At 43.3% G+C, this 18590-nt stretch overlaps 1 protein-coding gene and 1 pseudogene across 4 annotated transcripts in view; one reads left to right on the top strand and one right to left on the bottom strand.

The window, feature by feature from the left end:
• The window catches only part of LOC113937439, a 35594-nt pseudogene extending 34211 nt beyond the window's left edge, over positions 1 to 1383 (bottom strand).
• The window catches only part of SHLD1 (shieldin complex subunit 1), an 89032-nt gene that overhangs the window by 53480 nt on the left and 16962 nt on the right, over positions 1 to 18590 (top strand). The gene's annotated exons all lie outside the window — the stretch shown is intronic.

Here is an 18590-nt window from a genome sequence, read left to right as displayed (position 1 = left end):
AATTCTGAAGTCCCTTTCTTTGCCCCAGCCAGAGTGGTCATTCTAGCACAGAGGCTGAGAACATTATTTTGGTACTAGACCTCCCTGGGTTTGAATCTAAGCTTCCCCACTTACTGGCTTAGGACCTTGAGCAACTCCCTAGGCCTCTCTGTGCCTCCGTTTCCTGATCCGTCAATGGGATGCTTCAGGAGAAAGCTATAGGAGGTCAGTGAGTTATGTTCAAGCCCGTGGAATAGTGCCTGGCACACAGTAGGCTTCCCATAAGTGCTGTAGTCTGTGGCTAGTCTGTCACCCCACCGCTCCCATCATCCCTCTTCCCTGCCATCATGACCTCCCATCCCCTAGCCCCCCCACCCCCGCCACCCCCTGCCGTCTCCCACGGGCATCTCTGTGTCTGCATTGGTCTCTTAGGCCTTCACCAGCAGCCCCTCCCTGAAATCCTTGCTGCATGACCGTTTCAGTTCAGGTCCTGGTGGGCTACAGATGACACTGTCCGACCAGGTAATTTGAGGAAAGCTTAATAAAGAGACTATGTACAAAGGTGTGAGCAGGTGAGGGAAGCACAAGGGGAAGCACAGTACCCAGGCCTAGAAACCCAGAGAGAGCACGCTCACAGGAGCTATGTTGAGAGGGCTGCCTGACCAGAGCCATGAGCTGGGTGGAGGGATGCAGCCAGCCCATGGCAACCACCCTGGAAGAGAGCCAGGGAAGTAAGGAAGATGACCTTACCTTTCTCCCTCTTTGCATCTCCTGCTGAGCCCCCCCACCCTGCCCCCGGTTCCTAGCTCCAAGATGGAGAGCAAAGGCACCCATCCATCAATGCAGTCCTTGCGTCAGCCTCCCAGGGTAGAGCAGGGTGGAGCCGGGTGGAGAGTGGGTCTAGACCGGACGGTAGGGGGCAAGATATCTGCATTGTGCCCTGAGGACCCCTGGTCTGCAGGGCCCGCTCAGTTTGGGGTATGACCCCATATCCGGCTCCATGCACAGTGGGGAGTCTGCTTGAGGATTCTCTCTCTCTGGCCCTCCGCCGACTCGTGCTCTCCCTGTCTCTCAAATAAATAAATCTTTAAAAAAATTAATGGCATGGAAATGACTAGTGGAAAGACAATAAATACCACTCTCCTGGCTAAAGATGGCATTCGTTATGAATAATGGATTCAGCATATTTAACAGTGGCAAACCCTAGCACATGCTGTACATAACCAAGTCACTCTCTGGCCCCCTGTCCCCGCATCCAGATTTAGTTGCTTTCATATTCTCTTGGGGGGGGAACCCTAGATGTCACTTTTTAGAATTTATCTATGTACTCGTTTATTCCTTGTTTTACCTGCTCTTGTAGATCTTTAGCTCCATAAGGACAGGGACCGGATCTGTGTTGTTCATCATGGAATCTCCAAACCTTAGAACAGAATATGGGACACCATAGATCCTTCACACATATTTGTTGAGTGAATGAACGTGCTGGTCACAACAGTCCGTAACCTGTCACAACCTCAGGAGTCCAGCAGAACGGGGATTCCAGGTGCCATGGAAGGACCCAGGAAGTTCCTTCCCATGCCCTTCAGCTCATTCCTTTCTGCTGTAAGGGGTCATTTTCTTGTGACCCTCCCTCTCCACCACTGCAGCAGCCGCCCTCTCCGCTTATATGCGTACAGGTCTTGTACCAAGAACAAATTGCCTCTTCTTTCAATCTTCATAGGGAATATAATATTGGGAGAATTATTTTTTCTGAAATGACTCTGTTTCTCATTTCTCTCTCCTGATTGTGTTTGTTTGTAGTTTATTAACCTGATGGTGCCCAGCAAAATATATTGGAATGTTATTTGGACCAGTTCACACCTATTCAGCAATCCTGAAAGTGTGTCATGGGGCATTATCGGGTCTTATAATGGAAAATTGGCATCATTTTATGTTATTCCCTACTGAGATAGTCTGACCAGGTTTTATTGTGAATGAATGACTTCAGGGAGTTCTTTTTAAAGGTCACAAATGATGTTTAATATCCTCAAAAATTATTACTTTTTGGGAAGAGGAAGTAGCAACACCAGCTGGAAGCCTTCATTAATTGAAGCTCTATCACCACTCAGTAATCTTTTTATCTGCCGTTTTTCTGGCATTTAATATTCTAAAAAAAAAAAAACAAAACAGTTCTGGGGAGGAAATTAAACTTGAGGGTTGAGATAGATAACAGGACTCTTATAAAGCTTATACTGGAGATGTTAGAAAAAGATCCTGATCTAAAAAAAAAAAAAAAGGCAAAAAAATGATTAGAGGGACTACGTAGGATTGTCTAAAGTGAAAGCCTGAAAAAATTGGACAGATGTACTTCACAGACTTGGAGAATATTTGCTCTGGGGCCATGTTGTTACAGGCTTTTCCTGATGCACCTGTTGTAAACTAATTGCCTCTTTCTGCCTGATAACCGAAGTTTAAGTTAAGGGTTTTGTGATAGAGGCAATTAAAAGCTCAACACTGTTATATTTTTCATTAATTTACCAGTGAGTGGTTGGGTTTATATGAATAATTGATTCATTTTGAAGATAATTATAATTCTAAGTTGTGTTTTACTAGACGGCTTGTCCTTGGTAATATAATTTGCCTTTAACTACAATATAATTTGTTCTGCCCTTCTGGTTATCAGACTTTTCTTTAGGGAAAAAAATAAGCATAGGCAATATCTATGAAAATAATATTTTTAAGGTAGATGAAAATAGAATGGTTTGGGAGCTCTCAGTCTTGGATGACAGAAGGTCAGATTTACATCAGGCCTGGTACAGGACATCCTAGTTAGAGCCAGGAACAGGCAAAAGCAGAGATGGGCCCTTAATTCTCAGATAAACTACTACGTCTATTTGCAGTTATCTCCAGAAGCCGAAGCTTCTCTGCTCCCAGATAACATACCCAACAGACATGCATTCTTACGTTCATGGAAAAACATTCATGGAAATAGTCATAGCAGCACTAATTATAACAGTCATAACTAGAAACTACCTACATGTCCATCATCTGTGGAATGGGTAAGTAAGTGGTGTGTGTTCCTACGTGGAAAATGAACAAACTGCTACTTTGTATAACAACGTGAATGAGTCTCACAAATAGAAGGTTGAGAGGAAGAAATCAGATACCAAAAAGTACCTACTGTATAATTCCGTCTGTATGCAGTATAAAACAGATAAAGCAATTTAGGTGTTAGAAGTCAAAATGACAGTAACCCTTGGAAGGGTAGTACCTGGAAAGGGACGCAAGAAGGGCTTCTGGGCTTCTGGTGCTGTTCTGTTTCTTGACCTTGGTGCTTGTTCTCCTGGGTATGTTCAGTTTGTGAAAATTAATAGAGCCATTATTTAGGCACTTTAAATATGATATTATAATTTAATAAAAAGTTGCAGGGGCAGTTGGGTGGCTCAGCTGGTTAAACGTTGGACTGTTGATCTCAGCTCAGGTCTTGATCTCAGGGTTGTGAGTTCAAGCCCTGCGTCTGGCTCCACGCCAGGCGTGGAACCTACTTAAAAAAAAAAGTTACAAATATATCAATTTGAAAAACGGACATTGCTATAATTTTTGAGTTGACTCATTAGAAGGCAGAAGTTTACAGTGACACTTTGACAAAGGTTCAAGGGTCCGTGAGTACTGTACTGCTTTGTCTTAAGGCAGAACCATATTATCTTCGAGATGAAACCACCGGGACACTTCAGCCTAGCCGTGATTTTTATGTGTGGAGAACCATGGGAGCTTATCCAAACCCCCATTTCCTTTCGGGGCCAGCTCTAGTTTCCCAGTTCCTTTCCGACCTCTCTTCTCTTATGAGCTCCAATTACAGCCATCACCAAAGAAACCCGGTTAGCAGTTAATAGTGCTCTAGGTGTTTTATTTCTTTTGATTCTTTCTTGACTCTGACTTTGTCCAAGTCAACAGCTCCACCTTTCAATTCTCCATCCAAGGTCAGGCATTTGTGGACATTTGATAAATATTTGACAAATGACCATTGCTCTTGAAGAAGCAGGTAGATGAACAGAGGCTCTGCTGAGGCAGGGCGAGCATTTGCTTTTAAGCGGTAATAGTTGTATTGCTGCTAATTGTCTCAATTTGATTTCTCCAATCCCTTTGACATCTTTCTCTCTCTTTAAAATTTTCTTGTTTACGTGTTTATTGTAGATGATTGGGGATTATGAAAACGCACACAGAAGTAAAGGAGAAACACCCATAATCCTTCCACTCAGAGGAAAAACTCTTTTACTATTTTGCTGTGTTTTTTTCTTGTTTTTGCTATAATGCCATTGCTTTCATGGTCCCTGCCCTCCACTCCGTTTCTTTTACTTCTGAAGAGTAATGGGAATGAGTCAAGCAAAGAAACTGCTCGCATTTTTTAAATTAAAAAATTTTGTTTTTACTGCTCCACATTTTTAAAGGGTTCTCGGATAGGATAGAAACCGTGCACTTCAGTTACGGCCTCCATTTTCCTGACTCTCCATATGCTAACGTGTGAATTAGTTTAAGAGCTGGGCTTTCATGCCTTGCTACAGAATAGTATCACATTAAGATGTAAGTCAGGCTTCTCTGATCCCCTGCTTCAAGATTTTAGATTAGCTTCGCTGGTGCATACATTATACTCCAAAGCACGAAAAAACTTAGAGTTCTTCCAGGATAGAACTATTCTGTTTCCTCATATTACTGTCAGCTTTTAAATTTCTTAGACTTCAATATCTTTCAGACCCTGTAAATCCCATGAATCCTAATTCTCTGCCTGAGAATCGGAGCAGAAGAGTTGCCTCTCTAGGTAGAGATTTCTGGGCTTTTGTCCTAGGCTGCGCTGTTCTTTCTGTTTCTGGAACCACAGGGTGATCCCCTTCCCTCTCCCAGCGCTGTGTCTTCCTCGTCATGCCCCGGAGCTCCCCATCCGTCACCTGGAGCGCCTGTGGGCACATGCTATGCAGTGTGTGCACTCTCCTTTTTCCTCCTGAAATACACTCCTGTGCTTCTCTCCTTAACTTTCTTCCGTTTTTCTCCTCTAGACTCCTCGAGCTTTGTCCTTGGTTCTCTTTAGAAGAAGTATTTAAATGATACTCATTTAAATGAGATTAGTCATTGGTAAGAAGAAAAATCCCTCCCATAACACTGAGACTGTTTCTCTTTTTTTTTTTTAAGATTTTATTTATTTATTTGAGAGAGAATGAGAGATAGAGAGCACGAGAGGGAAGAGGGTCAGAGGGAGAAGCAGACTCCCCGCCGAGCAGGGAGCCCGATGCGGGACTCGATCCCGGGACTCCAGGATCATGACCTGAGCCGAAGGCAGTCGCCCAACCAACCGAGCCACCTGGGCGCCCCTGAGACTGTTTCTCTTGACCTTTAAGAAACCTTAACAAGCCCATTGTTTTGTTTGTTCAGCTCCGCTCTGGTTGGGGCCCATGTGACATTTGCATTATCCCTAAGCCTGTAAATCATTGTCCTGAACAGAAGCCATCTAAAGTGAGACCCCTGCTGTACGGTGTGTGTGTGCAACAAATAGAGACAGAGAGAGAATAATTTTAGAAAATCTAGTTACCAAAATAGTTACAGAAAAGGGAAAAGAAATATATATCATTTGGATTTGCACCTTTATCATTTTCCTTCTTGACTAACTCTTGGCCTACGTCAGTTACCTGAAGGGGCCCTATAATCCGCATGTAAGATGCACCTGCTGTCCTTGGCATTGAGGAGACAAGACTTCACGTGTGTTTACATTGGATTCCCTTCAACTTGGTGACCCCTGGAATGCAGATGCATGCTGAGGGCAAATTTGTAGATGTGATGGGACGCCTGGGTGGCTCAGTCGTTAAGCGTCTGCCTTTGGCTCAGGTCATGATCCCGGGGCCCTGGGATTGAGTCCCACATCAGGCTCTGCTCAGTTGAGGAGCCTGCTTCTCCCTCTCCCTCTGCTGCTCCCCCTGCTTGCGCGCTCTCTCTCTCTCTCTGACAAATAAATAAAAATCTTTTAAAAAAATTTATAGATGTGATGTTTATGTTATGATGCTCAGTGCTTGGGAAAGCAAATGGGCAACTCCCCCTCATGTCTGAGCCTGCTCCTGAGGGCTGCCCGCCAGGAGGGAGGTGTACGTATGGTGGAGACTTTCTCCCTCTGGGCGAGTGGTTCTTCTAGCTTGGGAGTCCTTTTCTTCAAACATGACCTTCCAAAGTTAAAAAAGAAATTTTCTGGGGGCGACAGAAAAATTACCAGTGTATAACTTTCATGCAGAGGAAGAACTAGGGACAGGACCATTTCTATGACGATACAGGAAAAAAAAACGTGTTACAAACTTATCCAGGGAGGTTGCATTTCTAATTGGACTAATTCTTTGAGTAAAATAGCTTTCTTGGATTTTTGGTTTGCTTGAGTTTGTTTTTTTTTTTTTTTTGCTTTCTTATTTTTAAATTAAAAGTGATCTATAGTCATTATGAAAAAAAATCTACCGAGTATAGATGGATGAGAAGAATAACAATAACGAGAACAACAGTCAGCATTTTTCGAGCACAGATGCTTCCCCGTCGTGCTTCGTGTCATCCCCTCTAGTTCTGTGGGTGAGGTACTGTTATAAAGCTGGTTAATGTTTTTAACCCTGCCATCTTGAACTTAGTGGAAAACCAAGTCCCCGTTTTTGTGAAACACCTGCTCCCCCTGTCAGGATGCAGGTGGTGTTCTGCAGACACAGTTCGGAAAAGTAGGGGTTCAGCAGTCTCACTAGCGAGGGCCAGGACTGGGACCAGACACAGCTGCCTCCCTCTACCACCGGGGGCTTTCAGATTCTTCCTGCTAGTTGTGTCAGTGGTGATTTGGGATCGTCCTTCCACCTTCAAACCAAGAGCAATATATTAATTCATTTTTTTCTGATTTGCTAAAACCAGTTACCTCCGCCCTGGTGTCCCACTAAAGGTGGGACAGGGACCCTATCTCTAGGAAGTCACAATCGGATAAGAAACTGGCCATGCACGAGCTTTCAGTAATAGGAGAGAAGAGACGCTGAATGCCATGTACTGAGCACTGTGGGCCCTGGGCGGGGGGGGGGGGGGGGGGGGGGGGCCTGGCCAGCTGCCCCTGGGCAACCGGGGAGGCTTCGTAGAGGCGGGGCTCAGGCACAGGGCCCCCAGGAGCCGTGGAGTCTCCAGGGGGAGCAGGCCAGCGAGAGGACAGTCAAGACCATATTTGGCCGCATGCAGGGTGCCCAGTGAGGGGCACAGATGGTGTTTAAAGTCAGCTCTGAGTCACTCTTTGAAATTACCGAAATTCAAGGAGAAGGATTTGGAAGCCCTCCAGCCAGCTCTGTGACCTTCTAGTATCTCAATAATCATTTGGTGTCTAGCTCAGAAATGGGAGTTCTCTGTAAAATTGGGTCGTTCAGGAAAAGTGGCCGACTGATTTCAAGAGAAGAGAAGAGTTCTTGTGCCTTCTTAGCCTGTGAACCACTGGGCTAACTCTCATTCTCCTAAAGGGCGTTTTACTGGCGAGTTGCCCTGCTGTCCAGCTTTGACCCAGGTGCCGGTGCTGTGGGTTCTCAATTCGTGCCCCATCTCCACAAAGGACTGGATAAAGGTTACATAAAACTCCCGACGCAGGGCCAGAAGATCCTTGGCTTCTCCATGTGAACGTGCTTGAGATGGAAACTATATTTTCTGTCAAATGATTTTCTTGTTGCCTTGGCAACTGGTTAGGTTTTTTTTTTTTTTAAGCTTTTGATTTTTCTCAACAACGCGAGCTGCTTCCTTTGATTTAGCTCCGATGCGTGTACAGATTTCTATCTTATTCAGAGGGTCTCTAGTGTAACTGTTCATGAGGTATGGATTTTTTATTTTGCACCATCTTCACAAGGTTGAACGGTGATAAATACTTTCACATAACTGGTAGCCTGCCTGATTAAACCAAAGGCAAGTCAGAGTGCTTTTTTTGTTTTTATAAGGTATCACTAAATATTTTAATGTTACGCTTTTTAATGTCTCTGACAAGGTCTGGGTGGAAAAAATTTTTTTAAATATTTTTATTTATTTAAGTAAGGTCTATATCCAACGTGGACTTGAACTCACGACCCCGGAGATCAAGAGTCACACGCCCTACTTATTGAACCAGCCAGGTGCCCCATGGGAAATTGTTCTCATATGTTATAAATGCACACTGTTCCTTTCTGCCTCCTCCTTCTCACTGGGCTCTGGCCACAGAGGCCTCCTGGCTGGTTCTTAGCCTTATTAACCTGTCCCCATCTCAGGGACTCGGCATTCGCTATGTCCTCTGTCTGGACCCCACCACTCAGATATTTGCATTGCTTCCTCCTTCCCTCATTGCATTTATGGCTCTGGTTAAGTGCCACCTCCTCCAAGAGGGCTTTCTGGACCTTCCTGTCTAAAATAGCATCTTCGGGCGCCTGGGTGGCTCAGTTGGTTAAGCGACTGCCCTCGGCTCAGGTCATGATCCTGGAGTCCCGGGATCGAGTCCCACATCGGGCTCCCTGCTCGGCGGGGAATCTGCTTCTCCCTCTGACCCTCTTCCCTCTCGTGCTCTCTATCTCTCATTCTCTCTCTCTCAAATAAATAAATAAAATCTTTAAAAAAAAAAAATAAAACAGCATCTTCATCCATCACTCTGGCCAGTTTGGAGATGAGAGGATCCGTCTCTGGAAAGCCTGAATGAATTATCAGTCCCCCTATATGAAGCCCACCAATCTATAAGCTGTACCCGGGGCAAGGACTTCAAAATCCCTTTTTAATGCTGCACCCTTAAATGATGAACACACAGCCAAAAATCACCAGATATTTTCAGGGATCCTCCATCACAACATACAGAGACCAAGACTAATAAGAAATAAAGGAATAAAGCCTTCCTTCTGGGCACATGTCTGGTAGCATTTGATGTGCATTTGATTAATATAAGATTTAGTCCAGCACGTGGCCGATGTTATTGGCTGGCAGGTCCATTTGTTTAACCAAATCCATTTTCACTTGCACACAGAGTAATTAACTCTGACTCACTTTGCTGGAAGTCATGCTGAAGACATTTATCATTTCCTTCTACACCATGGAGACTATTGGGACTATGGCTTGGAGTTGTTGAGGCTGTATGCTCATCAAAAATGGAGTAGATGCATGTGATACTAAATGGAACTTTTTAATTACTGTAGATTTAATGACATCCGTCCACCATGCACTTAATCCTCAGCAAATATTTACCCTTCCCAAACTGGCAGGTTTGCAGTTTATAACGTGTCATGTCAAATGTAGCATTTCTCTTTCCCCTGCCCCTAGAAGGATCTCTTTTCAAAATTATAGTCTTTTAAAAAGAGCTAATCTACTCCCCTTTGTGAGGAACTTTCAACATTTCCATCCTATGATTTGGAACTGACTCCTCTCAACCTTAGTCTGTATTTATTGATCTATTTATTTTAGATACAGTTTAATATTTTTATTCTGTTATCTGGGTCATTCACATAGAGAGATGGGGGGGAATGGATGGAGAGATGGGTGGATGGATGGATGGATGGTTGGGTGGATGGAGATAGATGGACAGACCGAACTGTACTAAAGATGTGTGGAAATACAGTTTCAGATAACACAGGATACATCACAAGCTTTAGTCACATGGTTTCCAGTTCCTAAGAGCTATGTAACAGCTTTCTTTTTTTTTTTTTTTTTTTTAAAGATTTTATTTATTTATTTGAGAGAGAGAGAGAATGAGAGATAGAAAGCATGAGAGGGAAGAGGGTCAGAGGGAGAAGCAGACTCCCTGCTGAGCAGGAAGCCCGATGCGGGACTCGATCCCGGGACTCCAGGATCATGACCTGAGCCGAAGGCAGTCGCTTAACCAACTGAGCCACCCAGGCGCCCTGTAACAGCTTTCTAAGCAGAAGCTAAATAACCATCATTCTATTACATCCAACATAGTTTCCGAAGCTTTTTGAGGAAAATGGAATTAGTTAGATGTTCCATTAGAAAGTCCTAAAATAACTTCAGGATACTTGTAAATGTTCTTTTAATTTGTACCATGGAACTAGTGTGAGGAGCTAGAGTTGGAGGTAGTTGTTGAAGCCTGGGTGTGGATGTCTTCGGTCACTGTTTGGTGATAGAACATTTTCGACAACCCTCCTCACCAACACTTTGAGAACACTTTCCAAGCCAAACATTAAGTGGTCAAGTAAATTAATATATTTTTGAATTATGAAGATGAGAAACTGTGAGACTTAAAATTCTAGAGGTGATGTCAGAATTAATGAGTACAGTAGCTATGAGCATGAAAGTGTGTATGTCAAGACCTGGAGACCTCACACCCATTAGCTTGCTTGTGCTCCGTTTGATTATTCTCTTATATGCCTTTGTAGTGTTTAGGGCCATACTTCCTGAGGTTGAATCCTGCCCTGGCCACTTCCTAGCTGTGTGTCTTCGACCAAGTTTCATAATCTCTGTGCCTCAAGTTCTTTATCTATGAGTCTATCAACGAGCTCACTCAATGCCTATTCCAACATCCTCCTCTTACAGAGGATGGAAGTTCCCATTTTCAGAATCTCTCATAGCTAGTGTTCTGGATGTGAGTTAGATCTGCTAATCGAATGCATTCCCATAAACATCTGGATTCAGACCTAGATTATGTGGGAAGAGAGATGGGGCATGGGACATTCCTTTTTAGCTGGGGTCGATAATGGCAGAGGCAGCATGGTCTGGAACCAGCAACTGATGGCTTCCTGATTCAACAGGCAGCTTCCTGATTGGGAAGCTTCCAGATTGTAGCAGAAGCTGTGTTGACTTGAAGCAGCATCTGTAGCAGCAGCTTCCTAATTGTTTAGGTTTCAAATAATGAAGAGCCGGCAGCCCCTTTGGCTGATTTGAGGAGTAATTCCTAAAGGCTTAGCCTAGAGTCTGTTTCTGCAACGGCAGTGTGTACTGTGGTTTACATCTAAGTATCTCTCTTCTTGAAGTAGCCAAAGTTATGTTGGCTGCGCCTAAAGATCAAGAACAGTCCACTTAGCTTGTAGATTTGTTGATAGAGTTAATGAGATAAAGCATTTACAGTGCTTAGAACATCTGGCATGCTTTTTCTTTTTAAAAATATGCTTAGGGCCTTTTCTGGACCTAGTCAATGGTACACCTACGACCACGAATAACACAGGTATTTATTAGTTTGTTGGTTCATTCACTCACTCATTCATTCATTCATTCATTGAAATAAATATTTGCTGAATGTTTATTCTAACCAAGAGATGTTCCAGCTGCCCTAGGGTACTGGTTACAACCTATGTGAACATTAGAACCAACATTAGAATCTTTTTTTAAAACCTTAATTTCTATGCCACATCTAGGACTTACTGAAGACAGGGAGTGTGTGTGTGTGTGTGTGTGTGTGTGTGTGTGTGTGTGTGTGCGCACGTGTGTAGATATTTTCTTTCTTTTTTTTTTTTTTAAGAGAGAGAGAGTATGTGCCTGCATACCTGGGAAAGCAGGGAGGGGCAGAGAGAGGGGGAAAGAGAGAATTCCAAGCAGGCTTCATGCTGGGCGTGGAGCCCAACGTGAGAGCAATCCCAGGATCCCAAGATCACGACCTGAGCCAAAATCAAGAGTTGGACACCCAACCTCCTGAGCCACCAAGGCACCCCTGTAGATAATTTCTTTTTTTTTATTTTGATTTTTTTGTTTTACTTTTATTTTTTTATTGATATGTTAATCACCATACATTACATCATTAGTTTTTGATGTAGTGTTCCATGACTCATTGTTTGTGCATAACACCCAGTGCTCCATGCAGAATGTGCCCTCTTTAATACCCATCACCAGGCTAACCGATCCCCCACCCCCCTCCCCTCTAGAACCCTCAGTTTGTTTCTCAGAGTCCATCGTCTCTCATGGTTCGTCTCCCCCTCCGACTTACTCCCCTTCATTCTTCCCCTCCTGCTATCTTCTTCTTTTTTTTTTTTAACATATATTGCATTATTTGTTTCAGAAGTACAGATCTGTGATTCAACAGTCGTGTACAATTCACAGCGCTCACCATAGCACATACCCTCCCCAATGTCTATCACCCAGCCACCCCATCCCTCCCACCCCCACCACTCCAGCAACCTTCAGTTTGTTTCCTGAGATTAAGAATTCCTCATATCAGTGAGGTCATAGGATACATGTCTTTCTCTGATTGACTTATTTCACTCAGCATAACACCCTCCAGTTCTATCCACATCATTGCAAATGGCAAGATCTCCTTCCTTTTGATGGCTGCATAATATTCCATTGTGTATATATACCACATCTTCTTTATCCATTCATCTGTCGATGGACATCTTGGCTCTTTCCACAGTTTGGCTATTGTGGACATTGCTGCTATAAACATCGGGGTGCACATACCCCTTCGGATCCCTACATTTGTATCTTTGTGGTAAATACCCAGTAGTTCAATCGCTGGATCATATGGTAGGAGAGCTGGTCCATATTAATGAATTAAACAGATTCACATCACCAAAGAAATAGAAAACATGAATATTCTCTGTGGCTCATTTCTTTGCCTTCAGGCAAAATCTCCATAAATTGACCTAGGTGATATGAATGTTGTCCATTTTGAGTGTTCTTAAAGAATGAACTTTGAGTAGGGGGGCAGTCTGGCTATGACATATATTACTCTGTTGATCTGGCCAGGGAAGATAGTGGTCCTAGGTTGGCAGTTCTTGTCTGTTAGAACTTGAAGGTATTATTCCACAGCCTTCTTTTCTTTTTTTTTCTTTTTTCTTTAAGATTTTATTTATTGATTTGACAAGAGGGAGAGGCAGAAGCAGGCTCCCCGCTGAGCAAGGAGCCCAATGCAGGGCTTAATCCCAGGACCCTGGGATCATGACCTGAGCCAAAGGCAGACGCTTAACCAACTGAGCCACCCAGGCGCCCCTATTCCACCGCCTTCTTGCTTCTATTGTTGCTGTCCAGACATCAAACATCAACTGAATTGTCATTCATTTATGGGGAATCTGTCTTTTCTTACTGGGTGGTTTAAGAATTTTTATTTTTGCCTTTGATAATCTATAGTCTTATCTTATGCTTAGCAATAGGGGTTCTTTTTATTTATCCTGCTTGCAAAACATGGTGATCACTAAATTTGAGAATTCATGCTTTTATCAGTTCTAGGAAATTTCTACCCGTTAACTCATTGTGCATTGCCTTTTCCCCATTCCCTCTATTATGTCTTTCTGAAATTCCAATTAGATGCATGTGGGACCATTTCACTTTGACTTACATATCTCTTCATTTTTTTTGTTTTCTCCATCCCCTTGTCTCTCTGTGCTAAATTCTGACTAGTATCTTCAAATCTGATTCCTATTCTCTAATTCTCTTTCCAGTGGTGTTTAGTCTTCTGTTTGACCCATCTATAGAGGCATAAATACCTATTATCATAATTTTCCATTTTTCTAAGTTATTTTTGTTTCTTTTTCTAGTTTACCAATTTATTTTTTGTAGTCTCTTGTTCCGAACTCAAACTATTTCTTAATTTATTTCTTTAACATATTAAACATACTTATTTTATATTCTGTGACCGTTAACTAATATCTAAAGTTTCTGTGAGATTCATTCTGGGACTGGCTCCATTGCCTCGTTTCAGTGTGTATTTTGTGAGTATTGTTTTTATTGTGAGCTCCCGTTCAGTGGAATTTTATATGCAGGTTTTCTTTTGACATTTGAATGAAGGTACATTTCTCTAAAGAGGATTTGCATTTGCTTTCTCTAAACAAATAAGGGCACATTATTTTGGAACCATACTGAAATAAATTCCTGGCTGGGGGTTTTCAGACCACAAAAACAGTCTCACTTAGTTCAGGCCACAAACACATATGAGATCAGGCTCATAGTTAAAGCTCCAGAGGGATGTTTCTTTTTTCTTCTCTCTACCCAGGGCCAAAGCCAAGACAAGTTTTCTTATGGGGACCCTTTGCAAGGAATTTTTTTTTCTAGTTCATCTTCAGGGTGTAACTTCAGGGCTCTCAGCTTCATGCAGTGACCTCCTTTCAAGCCCCCATCTTGCCTCGATGCTAGACTGTGTGTCCTGAAACCTGAGTGCCATTAAAGTTGATTTGCCAGATCAAGACACCAGCTCAGGGTTCATTTACCTCTTGGAATGCCCACTGTGATTTTGCTTTTGGTCTCTGACGATTGCCCTTCCTTTACTCCTGCTCAGTCATGCATTTTAAAAGATTTAAAAAAAAAATTTACCTGGAATTTTTAGATATTTGGTAACAAGAAGGATTTTCATAATATCTTGCCCATCACATTTTTTTTTTTTATCGAAAATATATAACTATCTCAGCCATCCTACTAGAGGTGTCCTTGTAAAGCTGGAAATTCAATTCCATATTTGCCCTCACTACTAGCCCTTAGTAATCGATGCTGTAAACATTTTCAACACAAATACATCCTAACCCCCTCATGTCTCATATTTTCTGCCACTCAGTCAACCCCAGCTTTTATTTCTCTGCTGTCTCTAAGGCCTTTTCTGCATTGGTTGTATTATGTTACACTGTTTTTAAATGTTTATGGCTTTCCCCCAGTTTCTGAGCTCTGTATATTTTCTGATGTTATTTGCTCCAGAAAAGAAGGCTCATAGCTTTGCCCTTCTTCAGATTCAACTGTGAATGGGGGGGAGGGCAGGGGGAGAGTGAAGGATTCACTCCTATGACTCTTCGCAGTGTATTTCTCAGTCTTATCTTGCCTTTTAAAATCTAACTCAGCACTACAGTTCTGACTCCACCAGCAGTCAGTCTGTGAACATAGATCTTTTCTGCCTAATTTTCTGATCTCTTAAAAAAAGAGATTTTGTTTGTTTGTTTGTTTGATGCAGTCTGTTTCTCCTTCTTCAGTGTGTTTACTAACCTCAGCTTTTCCCTGAAGGTCTTCGCTTGATTCATAGTTTCCATCAACTACAAAACCACTACCACCATTAGTATTCTGCAGATCGAGTGATTTCAGTCCCACCCACACTCTCTGGTGCTGGTCCCCGCCTTGGGGAGATGTGTCAGGGGACAGCTGGAGGGCCCCACCAGCCTGGGCTTCTGTGTTTGACACTCCCACACACTGAGGAACCTGCTGTTCCCACCCACAGTGGGATCCTGTGTGCTTTGCAGAGCATGCACTTGGGACCTCTCCGGAGTCAGTCCTAACCGTGAGATGGGTGATGTTTACTCTGATGCGGGATGGGGCATCAGCTGTTGGAAAAGGTGATGTTTCTTCCAGTCAGGAATGAACACTTTGTTCTCCTGGATTTTCCCTGTGATATGTGTCTATCGCGGCATGTAGATACACAAGAGCATTTACATTTCACTCTTAATTTAAATCTCGGGTGTTAAATGACAAATGCCTTAATATTTATATGTAACATCACTGCTGCTGGGGCTGCTCTTGTCACTATAATAATAATGACAGAGTAGCTTTTACTTCCTGTGAACTGTGTGCTAGGCTCTATGCTAATAAAGCATTTAATTCTTACAACTGTCCTAGGAGGTACGGATCATTAATATTATCATTCTCATTTTACGGAGGAGGACATGAAGAGTCAGAGATGTCAAATAACTTGCCCAAGGTCACACAGCCAGGAAGTAGACACGTTGGCGCTCAAACTCGAGCCTTCTAAACCCAGTCCATGCTAGAAAGCATCTCACCTATCAGGACAGAAATTCAGATTTCTGATCTGTGACTGTGAGCTGTTTTAGAGAAGCTAGAACTTAAAATTCACATTCGTTCTGCCCTTCAAAGTAACAAATCTGAAAGTACATAATACCATGCTGCCTGCCACGTGCAGAATTGGTTTTGGAATTCCTTTGTAAGAACTAGTGTGTGAAACGTAAGAAAAGCAATTTCTTGACTAGGAAAGATGGCGCAGGAATAGGGGACCCTATTTCAACTGGTCCCCGGAATTGAGCTGGATATCTACCAGACCACTCTGAGCACCCACAAAACCAGCCTGAGATGTAAGAAGATCTGGATCTCTACAAACAGAATATCGCAGGCGGTTGGTTTTGAGGTACAAAGCGGGGAGCCGTGATTCCGAGGGCAGATATCAGAGGATAAACGGCGGCGGGACGGAGCCTGGCCGTGGGGATCCTACACCGCCGGTGAGTGACAGCTTCGCACGCTGGGGACCAGGCACAGACTCGCAGACTGGTAGCGGCAGGGGAAAGGACTTTAGGGCAGCCCCCGGGGCGGAAACCCAGAGCAGTGGGGTCGCACCTGCAATCTGGGGTAGCTGGTGGTTTTAGAAGCACAAGGGGCAGAGATGTGCCCCGACCCGGAGGCAGGACTGGGGGCGCTGCGGAGGGGCACACAACCCAGGACGCTGCAGTTTATAGCAGCAGGACAGAAACAGAGACGGTGTGGCCTGGAGAGCTCACTGAAAAACAGACTGCAATCTCTCTGCTCTGAGGCAGAGGGTTGGAAACGGTCTTTTCTGCTCTGACTCGCGGAAGAGACACGGAAAGCCACCAGGGAAAGCTGCCAGAGAACAAAAGCCCCCAAAACTGATTCCCGCTGAGCCCATCCCCCGCCACAGGGGGGCAGGGCAATTCTGCCCAAACAGGGTTGCCTGAGTAACAGCGCGGCAGGCCCCTCCCCCAGAAGACAGGCTGGGAAAATAAGAGGCCAGCAGCCCTAAGGTCCCAAAAAAACAAGTGCATCTTGCTTGGGTTCTGGTCAATAATTTGGACCCTATACATTCCCTCAAACACCCCTCAACAGAATGACTAGGAGGAGGAGCCCCCAAAATAGGAAAGACTCAGAGATTATGATTTATGCAGCAGATTTACAAATAGATGCAGATATAACCAAGATGTCGGAGATGGATTTCAGGCTAGCAATTGTGAAGACAATGGCTAGAATGGAGAAATCAATTAATAGCAGCATAGAGTCTCTAAGGGCAGAAATGAAAGCTGAATTGGCAGAACTTAAAAATGCTATCAATGAGATCCAATCCAATCTAGATAATCTAACAGCTAGGGTAACTGAGGCAGAAGAACGAATAAGCGACCTGGAAACAATATAATAGATAAAAAGGGAAAAGAGGAGGCCAGGGAAAAACAACTCAGAATCCATGAAAGTAGAATCAGAGAAATAAGTGACACACACCATGAAGCATTCCAATGTCAGAATAATTGGAATCCCGGAGGGAATGGAGAGAGAGAGAGAGGACTAGAAAATGTATTTGAGCAAATTGTAGCTGAGAACTTCCCTAATCTGGGGAATGAAACAAACATTCACGTCCTAGAGGCAGAGAGGACCCCTCCCAAGATCAAGGAGAACCGACCAACGGCCCAGCATGTAATAGTAAAACTTGCAAATCTTAGAACCAAGAAAACCATCTTAAGGGCAGTTAGGGGCAAGACATTCCTTAGGTACAGAGGGAGGAACATCAGAATAACGTCACACCTATCCACAGAGACCTGGCAAGCCAGAAAGGCCTGGCAAGACATATTCAGGCTACTAAACGAGAAGAACATGCAGCCAAGAATACTTTATCCGGCAAGGCTTTCATTTAGAATAGATGGAGAGATGCAGAGCTTCCACGACCGGCAGAAACTGAAAGAATATGTGACCACTAAGCTGGCCCTGCAAGAAATATTAAGGGGGGTTCTATAAAAGGAGAAAGACCCCAAGAGTGATATACAACAGAAATTTAGAGGGACAATCTATAAAAACAACGTCTTCACAGGCAACATGATGACAAGTAATTCATATCTTTCAGTAATCACTCTCAACGTGAATGGCCTAAATGCTCCCATAAAATAGCACAGGGTTGCAGATTGGATAAAAAGACAGGACCCATCCATATGCTGCCTACAAGAGACTCATTTTGAACCTAAAGATACATCCAGACTGAAAGTGAAGGGATGGAGATCCATCTTCCATGCCAGTGGACCTCAAAAGAAGGCTGGGGTAGCAATTCTTATATCAGACAAATTAGATTTTAAACTAAAGTCTGTAATTAGAGACACAGAAGGACACTATATCATTCTTAAAGGGTCTATCCAACAAGAAGATCTAACAGTTGTAAATATCTATGCCCCCAACATGGGAGCAGCCATCTACATAAGCCAACTGTTAACCAAAATAAAGAGTCATATTGATAACAATATGTTAATTGTAGGAGACCTCAATACTCCACTCTCAGCAATGGACAGATCATCTAAGCAGAAAATCAACAAGGAAACAAGAGCTTTGAATGATACACTGGATCTCAGATGGACCTCATAGATATTTACAGAACATTCCACCCTAAAACAACAGAATACTCATTCTTCTCGACCGCACATGGAACTTTCTCCAGAATAGACCACATACTGGGTCACAAATCAGGTCTCAACCAATACCAAAAGACTGAGATTATTCCCTGCATATTCTCAGACCACAATGCTTTAAAACTGGAACTCAATCACAAGAAAAAAATTGGCAGAAATTCAAACACTTGGAAACCAAAGACCATTCTGCTCAAGAATGTTTGGGTCAACGAGGAAATCAAAGAAGAACTTAAACAATTCATGGAAATCAATGAGAACGAAAACACATCAGTCCAAAACCTATGGGATACTGCAAAGGCGGTCCTAAGGGGGAAATACATAGCCATCCAA

Source organism: Zalophus californianus, chromosome 8 (assembly GCF_009762305.2).
Source record: "Zalophus californianus isolate mZalCal1 chromosome 8, mZalCal1.pri.v2, whole genome shotgun sequence".
NCBI lineage: Eukaryota > Metazoa > Chordata > Mammalia > Carnivora > Otariidae > Zalophus > Zalophus californianus.
Note: the sequence above shows the minus strand (reverse complement) of the source record. Positions and strands in the feature narration are given on the sequence as shown.